Source organism: Dermacentor andersoni, chromosome 9 (assembly GCF_023375885.2).
Source record: "Dermacentor andersoni chromosome 9, qqDerAnde1_hic_scaffold, whole genome shotgun sequence".
NCBI classification, from domain to species: domain Eukaryota; kingdom Metazoa; phylum Arthropoda; class Arachnida; order Ixodida; family Ixodidae; genus Dermacentor; species Dermacentor andersoni.
In genome coordinates this window covers 3128947-3147153 of record NC_092822.1, presented here as the reverse complement: position 1 = coordinate 3147153, position 18207 = coordinate 3128947, and the positions used below count along the sequence as shown (strand labels likewise).

The following is an 18207-nucleotide window of genomic DNA, read 5'->3' as shown; positions in this document are numbered from 1 at the left end:
TCCTGGTTACAATGCTGTTGCAGTAATTTCATTGTCGTCATTCTAGCTTTGTCATCCAACTCTCCTCATGCCGTCGTCGTGAGGCCATCATTGTCATACAGTCGTCATGCATTCGTTTTCACACCGCTGTCATGATGTCGTCATGGACATTCCATTGTCATCACTCCAGCTTCGTGATGCCGTCATTGTCAGGCCATCATCGTCACACAGGCTTCATGATACAGTCATCATCATGGCATTGTCATACATTTGTCATCACCCCATTCTCTTGATACCATTATCATGCCGTCATCGTCATTGTGTCATGGTGCATTACATTGTCATACCATCGTTGTGATGCTGTCGCAGTTCTTCTATCGTCATCATTCTAAATTTGTCATCCCATTCTCAGCATGCCTTCATCGTTATACCATTATCATCACTCTGTCATTTTGCCATCGTCATCACTTCACTGACATTATCCCATTGCTGTCATAGTGCCTTTGGCGTTCTATCGTCGTCAATCCTTCTTTGTCATTCTACTGTAATCGTGCTGTCATTATTCAATCTTGATTATGTCATCGCTGTCATGCCGTCATCACTGCAGCGTCGTCGTAAGATAGTTTCTATCATGCATTCTTTATCAGATCGTTGTCATGCCATTGTGGTCGTACCATTGTCATCACTTCTGCTTCGTCATATGACTCTCATCATGCCGCCATTGTCACGGCATCATCATCATACAGGCTTGATTATATAGTCGTCTTCACATCATTGTCCTCGCAAACTCTTCGCTAAGGCATTTCCCTCATGTGTTGTGATGTCATTGTTGTCATGCCTTTGTCGTGATGCAGTCGCGTTCGTTACACTGTCATCATTCTAACTTTTACATACTACTGTAATTATTCTGCTGTTATCATGCCTTCGTCGTCGTCAGACAGTTGCTATCGTGCATCCGTTGTGATACCGCCATTGTTATGCCATCGTGGTCGAGCCATCATCGTCATTCGATTGTCCTCATGTCTTCATCATCACGCCGTCATCATTGCATCATCATCATTGTTGAATAATCGTCTTCTCATTGTCGTCATGCCATCTTTATTTAGTGCTTTTGTCATTCCATTGCTTTCATTCCTTCTTCGTCATACAATTTCTTTCATGCCATTAGGCTCATGGGTGACCACGGCAAAGTGGGACGATAAAGGAGTATGTTGCACATAGCAGAAGCAACGAAATTCTCTGAGTGACTACTACAGATGTTAAATAAATGTGACTTCAGAAACACTATGCGTCGCTAGATTGCTCAAATGCTTATCGTATTACCGGTGACAGTTATCGTGAGATGTCTTCTGCCATATTTTTTTTATTGCTGTGCATTTTGTGCAATGTAGCAGCATTTGATTTGAAATTATCAAGTTGGGGAAAATTTTCTGTAGAAGTCATCAATAGGGTCAATTGCTGAAACTGCTTAATATGACCTACAATTGCCGCACACCTCTAAGGCTCTAGCAAGCAGTCAAAATGCACAAACTACTCTACAGTAGGGTAATTACTTAACGTTTTACAACACTGGTCAAAAGATGAGCCACCGCGGTGACTGAAAGCGGTGACAGTTGTCAGGCAGGAACGCCATCACCTGTCGACGCTGACTGAGGCCAAAACACACTTCCAAGCACTACTATTTTTACTGCCTTTACCCAAGCTGCGGGCCATATTGATCACAGTATTACTTAGTAATAAAAGAAATGATACTTAAATGTCTTCACTGCGACAAATATACGTTGTCATGAGCAAAATTCCTTTAATAAAGCAAACCTTAATAACCCCTCTATGATTACTTTCCAGACCATCAGGTAGGTATAAAATGGCAAAGTATTGCTATCTTGTGGATTTGCGTGATGATGATGGCATAACGTACATACACGAAACAATTCTGCATAGCTTGTGTCCATCTCGTTAGCTCACTTGTCCATTCCCGTGGAATGATTTGAGGGAGGAACAAGCGGTGCATTGTTTAGGACATTTCGTGGGCACGAGCTGTTTTGGCAAAAAATGCGCCGCTTGTCGCTCACCATTTAATTTGTCAACATTGGGGCCGCACTTTGCAACCCGCAGTGTTAGTGCAATCAGGCTGAGCCACTGCTCTGTCTCAGGAAGAATTGAAATGCGTGCACACAAGGAGATGCACATGCAGATGGTCGCTCGGGCCCTGTGCACTCAAAAATAAATGGCTGCAGAACTCGTCTCACGATCGATGGTAATGCAATCAATCAAGACCTGCCATGGTTGCTTAGTGGCTATGGCGTTGGGCTGCTAAGCACGAGGTAGTGGGATCGAATGCTGGCCATGGTGGCTGCATTTCAATGGGGGCGAAATGTGAAAAACCTGTGTACTTAGATTTAGGTGCCCGTTAAAGAACCCTGGGTGGTCCAAATTTCCAGAGTCCCCCACTATGGCGTGCCTCATAATCAGAAAGTGGTTGTGGCATGTGAAACCCCATAATTTAATTTAAGATGCGATTAGTATTTGAGCAATGTAGCAACACACCATGTTTCTGAAGTTTATTTAGCATCAATAGTGGTCATTCTGAAACTTTCGCTGCTTCGGCTGTATGCGACATACTCCCGTATTGTTCCACTTCGCTATGGTCGCCCACAAGCATAGTGGCATGAAAACGACTGTATCATGCCGACACAGTCACAACGATGGAATGTAAACGAAGAAATGATGTCAATGGAACGGGAAAGGCGGTATGACGATGGCATGACAATTTTGAGAAGATGATTCTTAAATGATGATGATGGTTTAATGACAACAGCATGACAACGAAGACATGACAATGAGAAGACTGAGTGCATGATGACGATGGTGTGACGACGACATTATGAAGACAAAGGGATGATGAATCTTTTTTTCTGGGGTATTACATGCCAAAACCACAATTTGATTATAAGACACGCCATAGTCGGGAGCTCCGGATTATTTCTGACCACGAGTTCCCAAAGCACGGCACATGAGTGTTTTTGTATTTCGCCCCCATTGAAATGCAGCCGCCGCGGCCGGGATTTTATTCCGCAACCTCATGCTTAGCAGTGCAAAGCCAAAGCCAGTAAGCAAGCACACTGCTTTATGACAAAGCTTGGAATGACGACGATGACACAACCACGATGGCATAACAATGGCAGTATCACAACGCATGCATGATAGCGACTGTCTGACAATGCAACAACGATGATGGCATGACAACGACAGCATAATCATGATTGAATGACAACAGAATGATTATGACAGAATGACGTCAATGGCTCGACGAAGGAGGTATGACAACGACGGCATGATGAGAGTTGCATATCGAAGTTAGAGTGACGACAATGGGACGAAAGTGACAGCAACACGACGGCTGTATGACGACGCGGTGATGACAGTGGCGTGACAAGTACTGTATAATGAAGCCTGTATGGCGATGATGGTGTGACAATGACAAAATGACAAAACTCGGATGACAAAGCTGAAGTGACAATGATAGCATGACCATGATGAAATGACAACGGTCTGACAAAGGATGCATGATAGCAACTATCTGACAGTGATGCAATGACGACGATGGCATGACCACGATGACATAATCACGACTGAATGATGACAGCATGATTATGATAGAATGACAAAGGAGGACTGACAATGATACAGCAAACTCAGTATGATGACAATGGGAAAACAAAAGCGTGACGATAATGGTATGGACGACTGTGTTAAGAAGACAGCATGATGAGAATTGGATGACAAGTTTACGGTGACCATAATAAAATGACCGCTACGGCATTACGATTATGAGATGATAATGTATTCATGATGATGACACAATGACGATGATGGCATGATAACGGTATCAGGACAATGGGATGATAACAAATGTATGACGACGACAGTATGATGAGAGTCGGATGACGAAGCTGGAGTGACAATTATGAAATGACCACAATGGCATCAAGACAGTGGTGTTATAACGAATGCATGATGACTGTGTGACAATGATGTCCTGACCATGATGGCATGAGGAGAGTCGCATGACAAAGCTGGAATGACAATGAAATGACTGCAACAGCATCGCAACCACGAGCACATTCCTAACGGTCCAGGCTATTAGACAACGAGGGGCGTTGGGTCAGTATAGAAGCCGTGGTGCCACCGGCACGATGAGAGTCGGATCACAAAGCTAGAATGACAACTGTGAAACGACCACACCAGCATCAGGACCATGAGCACATACTTAGTGACTTAACCTATTAGACAAGTTAGGCCACTGGGACGGTGTAAGTGGCCAGGTAGGTAGGTAGGTGGGTAGGTAGGTAGGTAGGTGGGTAGGTAGGTGGGTAGGTAGGTGGGTAGGTAGGTAGGTAGGTAGGTAGGTAGGTTCAAAATGGCTGAAGTAGGTAAAGAATGCTAATCGCAATTAAGATGTCTTGGCGAAGACCATGATTGACCAGCCCACAATGCTGAGAAAATCAAAGCTGTCACTTTTCGTCGATGGAGGTACCAACAAAGGCACCTTATTCACCAGGAGCGTTATATTGTACTACGAAGGTACAGTGTAACGCTCCAGATCACTTGCATATGTAATTTACTACTAACCCCCACACTAAAAATGCATCTTAACTTGAAGCCCATGCTTGACTTGATATAAATGACGCCTGCTGCGAACGCGGCCGAGATGCTCATTGCGTTTCCTGTGGTGCATTTATGACAGGCATAATTAAATCAGGTCAAGCATGGCTTTCAAGTTAAGATGCATTTCTGAATGCAGGAGTAAGGTCCTAATTAGCCCGCATACTTTGTATTTTGCCTACACATTACCTGTAGCCTGCCCCTAATTTTAACTAAATCCAATACAAATAAGGTACATTGTTTAGTTCACTGAGGACACCGTGTAACCCAACTACGAACATTGCCTAACACGTGAAAATAGAGAGAAAATAAGGGTTCAGTAAATATTTGATAACTACTAATTAAACTAGGAATGTTAATGTTTTGCTATGCATTGCACTTAACATGTTCCCCCACTTCCACAAAATGTGAAGTTACAGTAAAATAGTATTATTTAAGGACTCGGGGAAACATTGCGAACAGCCATATGACACTCTGGAATGCTGTAATAAGCATTATTTTCTAGAAAGGCTATAATTAACATACATGACAAAACATTTATCGTATGACACCCACAAACATGTGTAGGGGTGGGACACCTGCGCCAACTGTAACATTTTGATACAAATGCCAATTTCTGCTCCAAACTGCACCAAATACAGAAAATGGACCGAAATTGCACCACGCTGCACCAGAACAGCTTTGGCACGTGTCCTCTGGCAGTTCAGCGAGCGGATTCAGTCTCTGAAAAAGAGTGCAGCTGTTTACCTCCCGCACAGTTTCTCGTAATTTTCGCGCTTATAGCACTAGACCTTACGGCGCTTCCAGCACTCGCGGCTTTCGTCGCTGCTATAGGAACGGCCAGGGTGGCTGTATTTAGCATGTTATTTAGCGACATGGTGCTCCAATAGCTGAGGTGCGAAACAACAAAAAGTAGACTGAGGATGCTGTGAGCAAACTGGCACCTTTTTTAACTTTTTTTCCCTCACATCAAGTGCTTCATTATATTGTTGCCACTGTGGCCTCTGGTTTTGCTCTGGTACCATTAGCACGAATATAAACAGCTACCGTAACCAATGATGCTACGGCTGTGCCAATTGTGCCGAATTCGAATTGCCTGAGAGGCGAACGCTGCTACATCCTGCTACATTTCAGCAAAATATGGGAAATCTGCGCCCACTTTGCGCCAAAGGGTTGCTCGCGCTTTCAAAATATAGAACTATACCCTCAAGTGCCGTTTTACTGCACCATCTAAAGTGGCATGGTGTGGACCAGTGGCTGCATTAGCTCCGCGGTGGGCCGAGTCAAGGGATTGTACCATGTTTCTGCTGTGAGTTGCTGTCTATATTCAATACCTTCCACCTCGACGCGTGCGGGCTGCTTAGGCAATGGGACAACCTCAATTTTTTTGGCAGCAGCGAGTGAACGTGCTTGCGCCGAGCCAGATCCTACACTCCTGTGTGACCAACGTAATATGGTGACCGAACTTTCAGACGCTGTATGGTGTCTCATTCGATTTTTTGAACATAATATACACATTGGCGCAGGCATAGCGACCGTGAGCAACTTTTCCACTATTCAATTTGTTGCATATCCACCACTATATTCTTGGCGTGGCGATCTCACAGCGTAAGAATGGGGTACGGTCGCTACCAAGATTTTGGTCAACTCGGCACCAAACAGCAAACTTTTGCTGCTGGATACTGATGTAGCGCCACTGGTTAAGCTTTGCTGTATCGTATACGGCTGTGACAAAAATTCGCTGCCAGCTTATGTGGTGGCAGGCAGGTCGTTGCGGCGAGATAGCTTCCAATTTGTTTGCACCACAACTTCTTTTATAGAGGTGTGGTTCGGACCAGTAAACTACTTCGTTGATTGGGCGTGAGATCACGAGCTAGATCGACGACCGGAGTCCATGCCTGACATTCCGGCAACTACCGCGTTAGCAATGGATGGATGGAAGACTTTATTCATCGGCAGAAGGTTGGGAGATGGTGGGTTGTTGGTCACACTAGGTGGCCGGAAGCCCCTGGCTCTCGGCAACCTCTCTGGCCTGCTCGACGGCCTGGAGCTGTACTGCCAAGTTGGAGTTGAGCAGTATGGCCTCCCACTGCTCGGAAGTGAGGAGCTGACCCAGTTCCAGAGGAGGGAGGTCCTCCGGACAATTGCAATGTATGTGATATAATGTGGCTCTATCACCACAATAAATGCAGGAGGGAGAGGCCAGATGATTTTGAGGGTCTTGGTTAAGGTCCTGTGAGGGGGTGGGTAGAGTTGCCTGTTAAGGTGATAGTGGTGTGCTATATCGTGAAATGAGACCAGCCTGTTTCTCGCAGACCTCAGGTTAGAGACGTCCACAGCCCGGCCAACGAATCCTCGGGCGCTAGTGAGGGCTGCCTCGTTTCCTGGGTTGGAGGAGTGGGCTGGTACCCAGATCAATTCAATCTCTTGGAGGGGACATGCGGTGTGACGAAGGAGGTGGAAGGTGGTGGGGGATAGCGGCCCTTTACAAAGTTGCGTATGGCAGCTTTCGAGTCCCTGAATATCATACCGACGGTGATGTTAGCTATCGCTAGAGCGATTGCAGCTTCTTCCGCTGTTTCGAGGGAGGTTGAATATATGGTTGCAGCCGCGATAGGTGCCTTTCCCAGTTAGTGCTGCCAGTGTGAATGCATCGTGGGTAGGGTATTCGGCTGCATCAACATAGACGGAGTTGGAGTACTGGCTGTGATTGGCATCGAAGGCATGTGCTCGTGCCGTATGGTGACCGTTATGATGGATAAGATGCATATTCTTTGGAAGGCGTATTTTTAACGCATTGTGAATGTGTGGTGGGAGTTGAACGAGGTCTGGGTCTGAGGACTCTAAGTCTATGTTAAGGCGGTAGAGGATAGCCCTGCCCGATCGAGTGCGGGTGAGGCGATTGTACTGGGAGGTGAGGTGGGCCTCGCACAGCATGGGGAGTGTTGTGGATTCCTAAAGCGAGTCTCGCTGTAAAGGTTGTCTGTGGGAGATGTAGCGCTGACTTATATGCTTGGCGGATGAGACCATCTACCTTTAGTTTCTCAGTGGGAGTAAGGTAGATATGAGGTAGGGTGTAGGAAAAGCAGCTCAGGACGAATGCTTGCACCAGTCAGCGGAGGACAGCCTCCTTCATGCCCTGATGTTTTTGTGCAATTTGCCGAATGAGGCGGATGGTTTGAGTGACCGTTGTGGTCAGTTTAACAGGGGTGTCAGTGTTCCTACGGTTGCTCTGGATGAGCATACTCAGAACGCAGATGGTGGAGACCTCCTTTATAGGGAGGCCGCCTGCAGTTATTCGGAGCATAGGGTAGCCGCCAAGGCCTGGCGATGCGCCCCCGATGACCAGAAGTTTGGACTTTTGGTGAAAGCAGTCTAGTCCTACGCCCGAGATGTGTAGCTCGATTATGTCGACCGTCTTCTGCAGTGTCTCCGCCACTTGGCCGTCATGCCCAGCGGTTACCCACAGGGTGATGTCGTCTGCATAGAAGGAGTGCTGCAGGCCCGAAATGGCGGCGAGTTTTCAGCGTGATAAGGGCGAGATTAAAGAGGAATGGCACATGAACTGAGGCTTGCCGTGTGCTGCAGCTGTCTAGGGGTATTGGACCCGACTTGAAACTGTCTAGCATAATCTTGGCAGTCCACTTGGAGAGGAACAAGCATATGTAGTTGAAAAAGCGTTCACCGGGTTTGATGGAGAAGAGGTTAGTGAGGGTGGCTTTGTGCGAGATGTTGTCAAAGGCTTTGGTCAAGTCGAGCCAGAGAATGGCCTTCGTGCCCGTTTTATAAGTGGGGTCGAGAATATCTCGCGAGAGTTGAAGCATGAAGTCCTGCGTGGAGAGACGGGTACAGAATCCAATCATGGTTGGGGGGAGAAGGTCGTTGTCTTCCACATGATTTTGGAGACAATTGAGGATAACATGCTCCATCAACTTGCCTATATAGGAGGTAAGGGATATGGGGCGAAGGTTTTTGATTGACAGGGGTTTGCCAGGTTTTGAAATAAGTGTGACTCAAGCATCTCGCCACGCTTGGGGGAGTTTGCTTTCCTGCCAGTAGGAGTTCAAGGTCGGTTAACGCCGATACAGACGTGAGATCAAGGTTTCAGAGGGCTTTGTTAGAGACCCCGTCTGGGCCCGGGGCCGAAGTTGTACGGAGTTGATTTAGTGCATAGCGCACTTCAGCGTCAGTGACGTCCGTGTCGAAGGTCTTGTTAGGGAGGCCTTTGTAAGTGGGGAGGGGGTTGTTGTGTGACGTGTTTAGATAGCGGTGATGTAAATCGGCGACCAGATCTTTGTCAGTATCTTGGAATTGATAAATGAGGCTTGATAAAACCTCGTGTTGGGAGGACTTTAATTGCGTAGGATCAAGGAAATGTTGCAACAAATGCCGTGACTTTTTGGAGCCTAACAGTCCGTTCATGCTGTTGCAGATCTGTCCCCACTGCTTTCGCGCCAGACTGAGCATGTAGTCTTCGATCCGGCGCTCCAGTTTTGTGCTCCTGCGACACAGCTGGCGGTTGTGCAGTTGACTTTTCCAGTGTTTAAGAAGGCTGGCGTATGCTTCTCGCATGTGGAGGAGTTAGGTATCTCTTGCGGGGTTAGAATCAAGAGCTACTGTGTCTTTTGTAGTGGCTGAAATGTCTTTGAGTGTGTGCACCCACACGTCAAGGCGTGCACCCACTCGTCACATTAATCTCTGTGGGTGAAGTTTGGTCGCGTAGGTGTCTGAACTTTTCCCAATCTGTGATTTGCGTACGGAGAGGGAGACGTTTGTGAGGCATGGTGTCGAAGGTTAGGCAGCGAATGTAGTGGTCACTGCCGAGAGTGTGACCAGTGTTAGACCAGTGGGTGTTGCGTATATGTTTGACGAGGGTGAGGTCGGAGGAGGCGTCCATGCTGACACTGTTCCCTATGTGGGTTGTAGTCTGGCGGTCATTCAGTATGGTGAGGCTGAGTTTCTGGGTGGTGAGAGAGAGTTTAGTGCCTTTGGGATTACTTTTGTGATAACCCCACGCAGAGGGGTGCTCATTAAGGTCGCCAACAAATGAGGAGTTGGGCTTTGGCCGCTAAATGGGTTACCTTTCGGAGGAGACCTGGGATGCCAGAACCTTTGTCTTTGGGAGAGCTATAGAGGTTGAAAACAAAAAGATTTAGGTCTCCTTTTTCGTGGAATGATTTCAAGCAAGATGTACCTGCGTCTGAGCCATCGGCAGTATAGTGAATTGCGGTGATATTGCAGTAGAGGAGGATCGCGATGCTCGCGACCGGCACATCAGGGGGCTGATACATTTTACAGCCCAGTAATTTGGCCAGGCCGTTATTTTCTTGGAGGGCAATTAAATCTGGTGGGGAGGCGATGTGTTGGATGTGGAGCTTGTTTAAGTAATACATTTTCCTGACGGAGGGACTTGACTAGTTTTTCTAAGGCTGATATTCTGTTGAGCACGTCCTCATGTTGAGGAGGGTTGTGGGAGGTTGTGGCCATCCAACTCGCCTGTGTCTCGGAGCGGCTGCTGCTGCGATTGCGCCTTTTGGTGGAGTTCTGGCTGGTGTCTAGGGGAGAGAAAGAGGTAGATCAACTGCGGGATCTCCCGCGATTGTGATCCAAAGTTTGGGAACTTCCTCTGTGCTGGGATTTCTGGTGTGCGCAGGATTCGTGGTCATGTACCTCGCCTTCAGTTCAAGATGTGTTGGCCTTTTTTGGGTGCGGATGCATGAAGCGGTGTTTTCAGTTCTTTCCCCTAGTGAGGTGGGAGCTACTGCAGATGATGCAGTTTCGTATGCACATGGGTTCCTGAGTGGGTGGGTTATTTTCACGACATCGGTGACAGAGGTGGGTCACAGGCTTGGGCAAACATCGGTGCGGTAGCCGGTTTGCCAGCAGTTGAAGTAGGTCTCCACGCAGCTATAGAAGGGGTGGCAGACAAAGAGACCCGTTCGGAAGCAGTTCGACCGGGGTACTTTGGTCCGCGCAAAGGTGATTACGGTGGAGGTGGTCTGTCCCAGGTGGCGAGCGGCTGCTACAGGAACCTCTGATTGTAATGGAGGAAGTCGTCGAGGATTTCCGACGGCGTCTCATTCCAGTAGGCATTGTAGGTGATCCCCCATTCAGATTCGTTCAGCGGCGGAATGTAGGCAGCCATGGCGTATGTCTGGGCATCTAATTGGAGAGATTTCAAGGTAACATAGATGAGTGCCGTGGACTTGACTGAGGTGCTGATAGTGAAGGTATTCTTGGTGGAGTTAATACGGATGTCGTCTTTGCTGGTCACATCTTGGAGTGGGAGGTTGAGGCTGCAACATACTGCAATGAGGAGGGCTGCTGAGCTTATCGAACCAGCGCTCTGGCATGCTGATTTGCTGGCACCCACCACCGCGGGAACGCTAGGCCTAGCTTCTTCAGACGTTCACTGCCAAACTTCTCGATGTTCAGTGTCGTTATTTTCATTGAAAAAGTTTGCCACTGTCTGCAATGGCACCAACTCCATTTCTGTAATCTTGACTGTTGGTTTCGAAGTGCAGAAAGTATGACACGTTGCATGATGTAGATTTCCAAAAGTCAGCTTCGCCGCAATACAGCAGTGTTAGACGGTCAAGCACACATTAAGTATTGCACATGTATAGCGAAGCGTACCATGATGTAAAGAGGCAACTGTCACGGGACATGGTATGTATTCTTTAAAGGGACACTAAAGGCAAATACTAAGTCAAGCTAAAGTGATAGATTAGTGCTCGAGAATCTCTAAGGCATCAATATTATCGTGAAGAGAGCCTTACTAATCGAGAAATTGAGGTAAATGCAGGACATTGATTAAAGACTCCCCCAGGACATTCAAGCACTTGCCCGATGATGAAAGCACTCCTCAGTTAAATTCTGTCACTAGTATTCAACTACTCATCGCAAGAAACATCCTTGTATTGTATTATAGGATGAAACAAAATGCTACATGTATAGTTCTATTTCATCTTTAGAAAAAAAAGAGAACTCATTAAAATTACCAATGACAAGGACGCGGGCGGTCGAAACGTTTCATTTTCGCTCGACCCTGCGCCGCCCACATTTTCATGCTTCACTACTTTCCTGATCGCGTAGTGCTGCGCTGGTTTTGCTGGCTCTCGAAACTCGCACAAACTGCAAGTAGCAGAGAATTCAGCTTCCATGTGATGTCACGAGATGCGCTAACGGTCCACGCCACTTGACCAAAAAGAAGCTGCAGTGGCGAACCCTCTCTTGGCTCGGTACCACCATCTGTCGGGCGCTGTTTTACTCACTGACGGCAGCAAAGTGTGGTGATGCCATAAGCAACGTCACCACTCCCTCGGTTGGATGGCGGGAGATTTGAATTGCGAAAAAGGTATTCGGACCCTTCAGAGTTTTTCTTGGCACGAAACAAGCATTGCAATGTTTCTGGAATGATATGTAAACAATCCCCGCCAACTTAGTATTTGCCTTTAGAGTCCCTTTAATTATACACGCAGGCACCCACCATCTCCTCTCGAAGTACGAGCTATGATATGCCTAATAAGGCAGGCCTTCAGAGCTGTTCTGCACGTGCCTATGACAATTTGAGCTTTTGGGACAGTAAAGCGCATGCATTCACTTTTTCGGATGTTGTCGCAGCCCCTACGGAGTCTGAAAAATTAGACGTTGACTGGCAGCTAGTTTCTAAGCCTGGAGTAGTGCCATGTGTATGTTTCAAAGTCTGAATTAAGCCACTGTTACAGATGTTCTTAGGTTCACCTAAACTGGAAAAGAAATAAATAGAGCAGTTTCAGAATGGTTTGCGATAGAACTTATGCTGATAGTGCCTTCATTAGATTATTTCCTGTGTAGAGTGAAACCACCTCATAAACCCATACCTAGAAAGAGAATGATAAAGCGTGGCGACATGGCAGTTAAATAAGTTGGGGCTAACTAGAACATATTTTTTTCTATCTGTTTTCACTAATATGTAATGCCGGCATAATTTTGGCTTCAAGCTTAGTGCGAGCCCTATGCTTCCTTTGTCAACCAGATAAGTAGCAGCATGAGATGTCTCATCATATTTCTATGGAACAGCCGCCACAGTGAGGCTGCACTGAGGATGAAGAAGACGACGTGGGCCCGCTTGATATAGCGTCGCCATTTTGGCCTTCCGTTAGCTTCCCTTCCCTGTAAATAATTTGTATATATTATTGGGCTCCAGCTACACGTAACATTAATTTGGTGGAGGTGGACGTTCCCCGTACCCGTCATGGAGCTTCGCAGCGGTCCCAACGGCGACAGTACAACTTCGGCTCCTGCTGGCGGCACTTCATCTACGCAACCGTCTCCGCCTGCAGCCCCGACCTACGTCGCCGTTTCCTCCCCTCGAGATCCTGGTGTTTTCAACGGAGTTGGCAGTCCTGATGTTGACGACTGGCTCCGCTTATACGAACGTATCAGCACCAGTCACAGGTGGGATCCGACTATTATGCTTGCGAACGTTCTTTTCTACCTTGACGGAGCTCCACTTGCATGGTTCCAGACTCACGAAGAGGAGATCTCGAGCTGGGATCTCTTCAAAGAGAAGCTCCGCAACCTTTTCGGCAATCCGTTCGGTCGCCAAGTCAATGCCAAGAAAGCCCTTGCCACACGTGTACAGATGTCGATCGAGTCCTACGTGTCGTACATTCTCGACGTCTTGGCCCTTTGTGCCAAGGCTGAAACCATGTCTGAGGACGATAAGGTTAATCACGTCCTCAAAAGCATTGCTGACGACGCCTTCAATTTACTGGTGTTTACGAACGTCACCAGCATCGATGCGATCCTCAAGGAGTGCCGCCGTCTTGAGCATGCTAAAAGCCGCCGGGTATCCCAGCACATCACGCGACTTCCCAACACAGCTGCTACGTCATCCTGTGACGACCTCTTCCACCAGCCGTCGCGATGTGACAACTTAACCCGCATCATTCGTCGTGAGGTCGAAGCGGCACAACTGGCGGCCCCTTCATTCCCGTCACCTGATCATTCTCCGGTGACAATCTCCTTGATCCAGGCCGTCGTCCGTCAAGAGTTGTCCAACGTTGTCCTGCAATCCATTCGTTCCATACGCTCGGAACCTCTTTCTCCACGCACATCCCCGTCGCGCTCTTCTTACTCCTCTTACGGACAGCGCAACCCCTCCGAATGGCGAACAGTGGACGACAGGCCAATCTGTTTTAATTGCCGACGCATTAGACATGTTGCTCGCCACTGCCGCAGCCGCTGGACTTCTCCGATGCGCTATGCTCCTGATTACCACCCTCGCCCCTCTAGCGCGTCCTTTTCCTTCGTCTCTTCTTTGTCCGCTCCATCATCTGACCCTGCGACACCTCTGACACGACCCCGCTTCTCCCGCTCGCCTTCTCCCTCCCGTCGTCAATCTCGTTCGCCCCCGTCAAGCCGTGCTCCTTCTCTGACCTACTCACTGCACCCCCGACCAGAAAACTAGACAGTGCAGCTTCTGGAGGTGAAGCTGCAAAGACGACATTGGCACGAAATCCTCGCTTCACCTTACCCACGAACAAGAATCTTTTGGACGTTCACGTCGACAATGTTCCCGTGTGCGCGTTGATTGACACTGGGGCGCATGTGTCCATTATGAGTGCTGCTCTTCGCCGTCGGCTCACGAAAGTTCTGACGCCCGCCCCGAACCGATTTGTACAAGTCGCCGACGGAGGGACTGTAGCTATTGTTGGCGTGTGCTCTGCCCGACTCACCATTGCTGAGAGACAAACCGTCGTTCTCTTCACCGTCATCGAGCATTGCCCTCACGACCTCATTCTCGGTCTGGATTTCCTTGCCAATCATTTGGCCCTCATTGACTGTTCGGCCGGCTCACTTCGCCTTGACTTGCCTCTTCTTGCCGACCCTGTGGACCCGCCTCCAAGCCATTTGAGCTGCATGGATTTTATTCGCCTACCGCCTCAATCTGTGACACACGTCGACTTGTTGTCTGCACCAGCTGTACCTGACGGTAATTACGTGGTCGCACCAATTTCGGCAGTTATACTTACACATGGTGTTACCGTGCCGCACACTGTGCTGACAATTACTGGCAACCGCACCTGCCTTCCCCTTGTCAATTTCGCGCTAACCACGCAAGTTCTGCCTCAGGGGATTTCATTGGCTATAATTAGCGCTTTGCACGATGATGAGATCGAGCCATTCACAGTGGAAGATCGTCATAGCTCAGCCCATACCGTGACGTCATCGCACGGTACTGACGTCGACATTGAGAAGATGGTTTCCTCTGACCTTACACCTGTTCAAGCTGAAGCCCTTTGCCGCGTTCTTGATGGCTATCGCGACATTTTTTACTTTGACAATCGACCCTTAGGTCAAACGTCCGTCGTGACCCATCGCATAAACACTGGCGATGCGAACCCTATTCACCGACGTCCATATCGTGTTTCTGCGTCCGAATGAGCTGTTATCTAACAGGAAGTCAAAAAGATGCTTGCAAAGGACATTATCGAGCCTTCCTGTAGTCCCTGGGCTTTTCCCGTCGTACTTGTCAAAAAGAAGGATGGAACGTGGCGTTTTTGTGTAGATTATCGCCACCTGAACAAAATCACAAAAAAGGACGTCTACCCTTTGCCACGTATTGATGACGCTCTAGACTGCTTGTACGGTGCCACCTATTTTTCTTCTATCGACTTACGGTCCGGCTACTGGCAGATATCCGTCGACGACATGGACCAAGAGAAGGCTGCATTTATTACCCCTGACGGCCTTTATCAGTTCAAGGTGATGCCTTTCGGTCTCTGTAACACGCCCGCCACCTTCGAACGAATGATGGACTCTTTGCTTCAGGGGTTCAAGTGGTCCACCTGCTTGTGCTATCTGGACGACGTCATCGTTTATTCGCCCACATTTGACACGCATCTAGACCGTCTTTCAGCGATTCTTGACGTGTTTTGCCGCACCGGTCTGCAGTTGAGCTCGTCAAAATGTCACTTCGCTCGCCGCCAAATCACCGTCCTTGGACACCTCGTGGACGCCAGAGGCGTGCGACCTGATCCACACAAAATTCGCGCCGTTACGAACTTTCCTGTTCCGAAGTCTACCAAGGACGTTTGTAGTTTCGTAGGGCTGTGTGCATATTTCCGACGCTTTGTGAAGGATCTTGCGACTATCGCACGTCCCCTTACCGACCTCTTGAAGAAAGACGCCCCATTTTCTTGGGGACCTGACCATGCCGCATCTTTTTCGCAGCTCACTACTCTCCTTACCACACCTCCAATTCTGGCACACTTTGACCCGTCTGCCTTAACGGAAGTTTGAACTGATGCCAGTGGTCACGGCATAGGAGCAGTGTTGGCACAACGCCAGCGTGAACATGACCGCGTTATAGCCTATGCCAGCCGACTTCTATCACCCGCTGAGCGCAATTATTCAATCACAGAGAGCGAGTGCCTCGCTCTTGTGTGGGCTGTTGTGAAGTTTCGTCCATACTTGTACGGACGCCCCTTCTGTGTCATCACTGATCACCACGCGCTCTGCTGGCTATCCTCACTCAAGGACCCCACGGGACGACTCGCTTGCTGGGCATTATGCCTGCAAGAATATATCTTCTCCGTAGTATATAAGACAAGACGCTTGCACCAGGATGCCGATTGTTTGTCCCGCTACCCCGTCGACGAACCGGCTGATGTGGACGCCATCGCTTGCATTTTCTCTGTCTCCCAGTTGCTTGAAATCGGCAACGAGCAACGCCGCGATCCTTCATTACGAGCCCTCATCGACCATCTGAAGTCAACGCCTGGCGACGCCTCTCCCCGGATGTTTCTCCTTAAGGAGGGGACATTATACCAGCGCATTCTCGATACACACAGCCTTGACCTTCTGTTCGTAATTCCATCACACCTGCGTTCGACTGTCCTCCAACAACTTCATGACGCTCCCTTGGCTGGACACTTGGGCGTCTCGCGCACATACGACCGTGTACGCCGTCGATTCTTTTGGCCGGGTCTCGCCCGCTCCGTGCGGCGCTACGTTGCCGCTTGTGAGCCCTGTCAGCGCCGGAAGAAGCCCTCCACACCTCCAGCCGATCGACATCCCACTGGAACCCTTTTTCCGTGTTGGTCTAGACCTTCTTGGACCGTTTCCTCTCTCGGGCTCCGGAAATAAATGGGTCGCCGTCACTACTGATTATGCGACGCGGTACGCAATCACCAGAGCCCTTCCGACAAGTTGTGCTACTGACGTTGCTGACTTTCTGCTCTATGACATCATTTTAGTGCACAGTGCTCCGCGCCAATTACTCACTAACCGTGGCCGCAGCTTTCTGTCGGCAGTCGTCGAGGACATCCTCCGCTCCTGCTCGACAAAGCACAAGTTCAGCACGTCCTACTACCCACATACCAACGGCCTCACGGAGCGCCTCAACCGGACCATCACCGACATGCTTTCAAAGTACGTTGCGACCGACCACCATGACTGGGATCTTCACTTACCATATGTGACGTTCGCGTATAATTCATCGCGTCACGACACCGCCGGCTATTCACCATTCTATCTCCTATACACGTTCAACCACTGAATACGCCCGCGACGCGATCGCACACGCTGACCTCGCGCGCCAGCTCACCCGCACCCGTCTCGAGGCCTCACAGGAGCATCAGAGACGCCTCTATGATTACCACCATCGTGACGTGTACTTTACTCCGGTTTCTCCGGTGCTTCTCTGGTCACCCATTCGACGTGTGGGCCTTTCAGAAAAGCTGCTGTCGCGCCACACTGGCCCATACCGTGTGGTGCGACAAGTGACCGATGTCACGTATGAAGTCATCCCCGCCGACCTGTCGGCGTCATCGTTGGCTGCAAGTGACGTCGTTCACGTGGCGAGACTAAAGCGATACCAGACACCTTTCACCGCGGATGTGTAGATTAAGCACCGGGACGGTGCTTCTACCACCGGGGGTGATGCTACGGAACAGCCGCCACAGTGAGGCTGCACTGAGGATGAAGAAGACGACGTGGGCCCACTTGATATAGCGTCGCCATTTTGGCCTTCCGTTAGCTTCCCTTCCCTGTAAATAATTTGTATATAGTATTGGGCTCCAGCTACACGTAACAATATCATCAGTCAGTCGACCTAGAGTGAAAACATGTCAACGTCATGAACGGTACGAAACAGCTACAAACCTTTAGTGTGATCGAACCACGACCATTTGTGAGTCAAACCCATGACATTTGATGTTAATGAAGGCAAAGTTACTTAAGATATAGTTAATTAAGGCACTCGAACCCACGACATTTGCTGGGAGCTGAATCCCACGATTGTTGATGTTAATGAAGGTGACGTTAATGCAGGAAGAGTTAATTAAGATAGAGTTCAGGCCCTTGAACTCACAACCTTTGGTCGAAGTCAAACCCTGGGCCTTTGATGGGAGTCGAACCCACCACCTTTGGTGGTAATTAAGGTGAAGCTAATTAAGGCACATGTAATTAAAATGTAGTTAATTAAGAAACTCAAACCCACTCTAATAGGTCGGAATCGAACTCACGACCTTTGGTGTTAATGAAATCAAGGTTAATTAAGGCACATTTAATTAT

At 48.6% G+C, this 18207-nt stretch overlaps 1 protein-coding gene across 2 annotated transcripts in view; it reads right to left on the bottom strand.

Moving 5' to 3' along the window:
- LOC126526924 (uncharacterized) overlaps positions 1-18207 on the bottom strand; it is a 111609-nt gene that overhangs the window by 5001 nt on the left and 88401 nt on the right. The gene's annotated exons all lie outside the window — the stretch shown is intronic.